The following is a 7,371-nucleotide window of genomic DNA, read 5'->3' as shown; positions in this document are numbered from 1 at the left end:
TATTTACTAGCCTTTTATTTCTAGCGTAGATAAAATTTAATGGTGCAAACTTACATGTCTTATTTTTGTTATCCTCTCTTAGGGGATGCCTACATCATAGAGGCTATCTGCGTGCCAAATTCATACCGATCGGTCTAGTAGTTCGGGCTGTGCGTTGTTAGATCAGTAAATAATAACCCTTACATTTCATATATAACGTTATTTATGATACAGGTAGGAAGGTATAGTTTTTGGACTAGATAGAGGTATATTGCCATGTTTCGTCTATGATTCTATATCATGATGGATATCTAACCTCGTTCTATGAAAACGAGGTTTCCCGCTAACATCTCTAACGAACATAAATCTATACATAATATGTATTATATTAATATATAATATTAATATGTATTATATTAATATATATATATATATATATATATATTAATACATAAATTTATTATATTATAATAAATTTGTAGATAAGTCATTTTTGTTCATTGAAAAAATAGAAAAAAAAATAGCCAGTGTGTGAAAAGATAACTAACAGAACCCATTTCCATCATTTTTGAAATGTTTGTCTGTTTGTCTGTTTGTTTGTGCGCACATCACGTAAAATCAACGAATTAAATGCAGACAATGTTTATATACAAAAATTATACGTAACTTGAGTTATAACTTAGATTTTGTTTCATCGAAATCGGTTTACTCTATCACAAGATATGATCAATTTGATATTCCTACGGGATACGGACTTACGCGGGTGAAACCGCGGGGCGCAGCTAGTATATTTAATAAAAACCATACCATCCTTTGTAATCTAATGATATTTAACAATATAAATGTTGACCTGTATATACACTAATATAATGTAGATCCCACAAATAACGCAAGAGCGGCCGTTGCCAAACCACTGCGCGTCGCTTGCGCACTGATGGATCGTCTGTCACATGACAGCGTATCAGGTGGTATTGTTGGATGCGCTAACAATAGATAATATATTGTGAATGAATTATAGATTTGAGAATGTCTATTGGTTCATGTGACGTGTAAAAATTTCCAGTCTATATCTTACCTGCTAAAAACAGTTTGTTAAAATCAACTTAATTGTCTCACTTGCTCTTAGAAATTGAACGTAAGGAAATTATTTCATCCTGCCGATCCTAATTGGGATTAGAAGATAAACTCATGAAAATATTACATAGTCAACTATCCTTACTAATATTATAAATGCGAAAGTTTGTAAGGATGTGTGTGTTTGTTGCTCTTTCACGCAAGAACTACTGAACCGATTGCAATGAAATTTGGTACGTAGACAGCTGGACAACTGGAATGACATATAGAAAATTTTTATCCCGAAATTCCTACGGGATACGGACTTACGCGGGTGAAACCGCGGGGCGCAGCTAGTTCTTGATAAGTGTACAAAGATTGAATAAAATGTTTTTTAAGTGGGTCGAAATCGAGTCTACAGGAGTCGGTTACATACAAACATACAAGAATAGATGAAGTTAAATATGTAGGTTGAGGGCTATACTTTTAAGAATTTGGGATACAAGCACGCTTCGGCACGAATTGAGCCTGCCTGGGAAAGTACTATAGTATTATGTTATCTGTGGGACTACATTGAAGGCAGGCGTAAATTATAGAAGTGTAAATGCTACTGCGCAGAAGCAGTATCCCTACGAAGCTCATGTGTGGTGATGACCCATCATCAACAACAGCTCGACTGTGTGCTACGGAAAATAACCATATTTAAAGAAAATGCGTATATCTTAATTGTTATTTTAATTGATAGAGTGATTCAAAAAGGTGTATGTCTATAATAACATCTATTAAACTACTCCGAATTTAACGCGTGCAACGCCGAGGGCAAAGCTAGTATACAAATAAATCTTACATAGCTAGACCTATCTACCTATCTCAAACGTTACGGTATCCCATGAAAAGTATTTTAATAAGTTACACAGAGATCGCGTTTCGTGACAGACAAACAGACAAAGAGACGGCGCCGGCTAATCAGGAGCATGTGTGACAAGTAAGTCGACATGACATGTGACACTACTAGGGAGGGGACTTATCGATATCGATATTATTTCGTGGCTTGATGAAGACGAGCATTTAAGGGCATGAGCTGAAACTCAAGAAGTTATTTATTCAATTGGACTTCTTCTAGAAGCACTTCGATCGTTATGCTATAGTTTTAAGATTTACGACGGTTCGGAATGCAGTTTTAATAGAGAAGAGGCGGCAAGAATCCCTGTCGTTGCATAATAACAATTATTTGTAAGTAGGTATGTACTGGAACCCCTGATTTAACAAATTTTATTAATAAATCACTCTATCAATTTGTTTTAGTACTTATAATGACGCTCTTGTATATTTTAGACTAAAATTGTGCATACAAATATGGTTTTTTTACGGTTCTACCCCATATATTTCTAATAGCAAATGTGTATTTATGAGCAAATATTAATATACTCCCATAACACACATAAGTAATGTAGGTACATTAATAATTGAACATTATAGACCTATATCCTTTTCCTTACCCTTCCCAGTCCTTTCCTTTATTCCTTTCATCAATCCTTTCCTCATCCCTTCCCAATTAAAGTCAGCAATCCATTTGTAGAGGCGAAAGGTCTGCAATTGACCTTACGCCTCTCCTAATGTTCATGGGCGGTGGTAGCGCTTACCATCAGGCGACCCACCAGCTCCATTGCCGACTATGACATAAAAAAAAAAATTATGTACTAATACAACAAAATATACATTATGTAGGAACTTATAGGACATTTACTTTTTACAAATTACAACGCATAGCAAAAAGCTCAACGCAGTGGACTTGTAAAAACATCCAAAATACATAAACAAAATCGCACAATCTCGAAACATCGATAACGTAACCACACTAGTGACAGTAGTGAAGCGGCGCTTTGATATCGACACCGCGCCGCTGTCAACTCGACGCCAATGAGGTTGAGTCCTGACTGATGGCAGCTCAGCAGTTTTCTGAATGTCGCAATTTGATGTTAGATACGCGGAAATATCTATACTAATATAAAGCTGAAGACTTTGTTTGTTTGTTTGAACGTACTAATTTCACGAACTGCTGGTCCGTTTTGAAAAATTCTTTTAGTGTTAGATAGCCCATTTATTGGTATTTTATAAATTTTATAACTGATGACATATTTCACGAATAATAATAAAACCTATTTTATACCAAAACATCAATGTTGACGTGACAACGTCTTAAATTAGGTTGCGGCTCGGAGGCACTCATGAAAAAGTGTAACGCCCGGTAACGTTACGGAGAGTCACTGAACTATGATCGGTCCGCCGCGCGCGCAGCACTAGAGAATTAGGCGCATTGAATCGGCGCGTGCTTGTGTCTCTGTCTCTGTCTTTTTAGTAAACAAAATATATTTTCTATAGTTAAAATTTGTGCAATTCTTATTTTCATTGAATTCCTTGTTCCTATTGTGCAATTTAATAATATTCATATTAATAAATATTCTACCAAGAAAAGGACGTTGTCACGTAAAATCTTCACCCGTAAAACCGACTTTACAGGCAACCATTTTTTTTTAAGGTTAGGTTTACTATTTCATTGAAATTCGAAGTTAACTAAACGTTTAATTATCATCCAATTATAAATTTAGCTATCTACCTAAATACTTAAACAGAATTTACAATAATTGCATACGTACCTAATAGTTAGCCGATTGAATAACTAGTTATCTAGATTTAGGTACAACTGAATTTTAGAATCTGATGTACAAATCAATTTTAAAATATCGATTCTCTGTTACATCTAAGCCCTCGAAAGTACCAATCATCTCAAAAATTTAACTTAATTACAGAAACTAATTAAAACTACGCGATACCATCAACTTCCGTTGTCTTCACCCTTTATTCAATGTTCATTCTAAAATCAACTGTAGTCCTTGACAAGAAGACTTAAATTTCTCAATCCATTTTGTTTCGTCAACGAGTTCCGACATTCGAAATAAGAATTCTATTCGAAACGGCAACAGGTTCATTTTTCAACATTTCTTAAAGGTTCGGAATTTGAAGTCCAAAATCCTGTGATGCGAAACTCAACGGAAATATCTCTGTAATCGAAACTGAACTCAACACTCTACAGGATTAGGTGTATTTTTCATTATGTGCTAGAGAGGGGCGGGAGGGGAATTAGGGCTGGCGGTGAAGCGAGACGCCCGCCGCAGAGATCACAGGAGGCTGCGGCCTTTATTGAACTATTTATAGGGCGGACATACAAATGGGTACTCGTGGGTACGCGACATGGGCGCTTAGTCGCTTACGAAATATGTTCCGGAGGGTGAAACGCGACATAAACATAAAATATTGGAGAATAGACATCTTATTGACATTGTCTTTGTCTGTAGATATAGAATAGTGGACGTGTTTATTTCAGAATTCTTACATCCATTTACCTAAATTAACAATCAATTTACGTACATACGTATCAACCATATTTATGTAAACGATCACGCTACACTCGTATGTCTTTAGTATTGTTATATTTATATTATTACCTACGTATATCTTTCTTTTATATACTGATATATCTACGAATACTTTAATTTTGTTGATCAATATACATGTCGGGTCGATATTAAACTCTATATTCTTTATTGACCATTGTTCTTAGCAGCTACAGTAGCTTAATTAGAAAAATCTTTCGATAGAAGAAAGTGGAAACATTAAATTTTTATTTGAACGCAATGTAACCGAAATAAAATATCAATAAAGAGCTTGTTTGTAAGGAGTGAAATGCAAGTACCGAGCGAGGCGCTGACAGGGCTGCCAGATTAAATATTTATTTATTTATTTATTTATTTATTTTTTTATAGAAATCACTTGCCATAACAGGACAAGCCCAATGCGACAATGATACAAAAAAAAAAAAATTTAAAACAAACTTAACTAACTTAAATTCTAGATACATGATTAACTAAAATATATTTTCTAACTATAACAGTTTAAATATAATAACACCCTTGCGAATTCACTAATTAATTATGTATAACGACATTAAAGTTAATTAATGCATACAAATAGTAAGAAATGTGTTTTACAGTTCATCATCTTTAGCCTATACATGTTCCCACATCAGGGACGTAGGCCTTCGCCCTCCAATGAGGGTTCGGTGCCGCACAAGCCAAGTGCGAGTTTGCAGATGTCATATATAAGTACTTGAACTTTTAATTCTTGGACATGCCGGATCGTTACGATGCTTTCTTTCATGTATAAATGAATTGAAAATTCAATTTAATTCTAGCACGCTCGTCTGGCCTCGAATCCCCGACTTTTTTATTGCAGCTCGAAGTTCGTTATTAAATCACCACTGCTCGTTTCGATCTATTTAATTTGTAAGCAAATAAATAAGGAACCAGACTTCCAAATCTCGATAACTTAAAACAGATAGCATGATTCACTGTTTACGTAGGTATATATTTTATAAAACACTTGGGCGGCAGTGGCTTGACTCTCGCTGTACCCTGGGCAAAAAGTAGCCCATGAGCTAATCACTTTAACCCAAACCCAAAAGAACATTGCAACATGACCTATTTCTTATCCCGGGTCAATCCGGTCACAGCTACAGTCGACCATGGACAAACTGGGTAGCGCAAGCCCTGGCGCCGCTCGCCGCCGCACACAATGACGCGGCGTGCATTGTGTTTTCCCGCGCTCCGTGGTTAACGTCGCTTTGTGCGCGCCATTGTTGCGTTATCTTAGCGGTTTTATTGCGAGCGATAATTCTCATTTAAATATTTGTGTGCCACTGATGCGATTTTTCTAGATTTATTAGGTACTAGCAATAGCTATACGTAACTATGGTGTACACTTTTAAGTTTTCTTTGAATACCCTCACAACTCAATTGTAAAAATCGGTACAAGTAATAAACTAAAACGAGAAAGCTACGCAACGCACGCAACTATAATATTAGTACGCACAAATTGTTGCGGACAAACTAAGGCAATTTTTGTAGTTTGATTCAGTCGCTATCTCTTTCTATCTTATACGATCCGCATTATCTATCGCTGTCGCAGTTTTAAATTACTGTATACCTTTAACTTAGGTCTTAAAATAACTAAATATAATAATATATTAATATTGTGGGAGTCGAGCACGCTTCGGCACGAATTGGGCCAGCTCGCACCGGGGAAGTACCACACCCCCACAGAAAACCGGCGTGAAATAATAGCTTGCTATTGTGTTTCGTACGGTGAGTGGGGGAGCCGGAGGCCTATATCCTTTTCCTTACCCTTCCCAGTCATTTCCTTTATTCCTTTCATCAATCCTTTCCTCATCCCTTCCCAATTAAAGTCGTCAATCCATTTGTAGAGGCGAAAGGTCTGCAATCGACCTTACGCCTCTCCAAATGTTCATGGGCGGTGGTAGCGCTTACCATCAGGCGACCCACCAGCTCCATTGCCGACTATGACATAAAAAAAAAAATAAAAAAATAAAAAAATAAAAAAAAACAACGCAACGATACCTGAACGCCATTTAGTATAAATATAGCTTATCTTCCTTAATAATATCATATCTTGCCCGATGACAAATTAATATCGGCGATTTGTTAAAAAATACATTAGTTCCGTCATGTATTTATTAAGCACTAGTTTTCCGCCCGCGGCTTCGCCCGCGCGAAATTTGGTTATATCGCTTTCATCTCCCTATTTCAACTCCTTCTACCATTTTTATCGCGATAAAAATTATCCTATGTCCTTTCCCAAGTTCAGTTCTACTTTCATACCAAATTACAAAAAAAATGGTTCACTGGTTTAGACCTGAAAGCGTAACAGGCAGACAGACAGACAGAGTTACTTTCACATTTATAATATTAGTAGGGAAATAGGGATTTAATTCAGGTTTAATTACTTATAGGAATTCCCAATAACTGGGTGTCACCAATCGAGACATTGGATAGAAAATATAATAAAACTAGATGCTATCAGATTTTAAGATGATACAAACACGCTACAGGATTGCAAAATTTGTCTCTATACTTACCCGACTGACTAAAGGAGGGTAGGATAAATAGCGTAGATATGTACCTACATATCAGCATACCTATGCATGCATTTATTTTGTTTAGAATATAAGTAGGCACTTATCCAAGTGAGAGATTTCATTAGAGAGAGATTAGAGATTTTATAAGAAACTAGCTGACCCAGCCAATGCTATTCTGCCTTACTCTCACCATTAGGGTATCATAAAATAGCCGCTGGCCGGTTCTCAGACACAGACACAGACTACACACACCTTTATATGAAATTTGTGCGTATATACCTAGTCTTGCCATAAATATTGTAATAAAGAAAAAAGAAAATTGTTAACTGCAAATAACATTTATTACT

This window comes from Zerene cesonia, chromosome 8 (assembly GCF_012273895.1).
Source record: "Zerene cesonia ecotype Mississippi chromosome 8, Zerene_cesonia_1.1, whole genome shotgun sequence".
Taxonomy (NCBI): Eukaryota; Metazoa; Arthropoda; class Insecta; order Lepidoptera; family Pieridae; genus Zerene; species Zerene cesonia.
Note: the sequence above shows the minus strand (reverse complement) of the source record.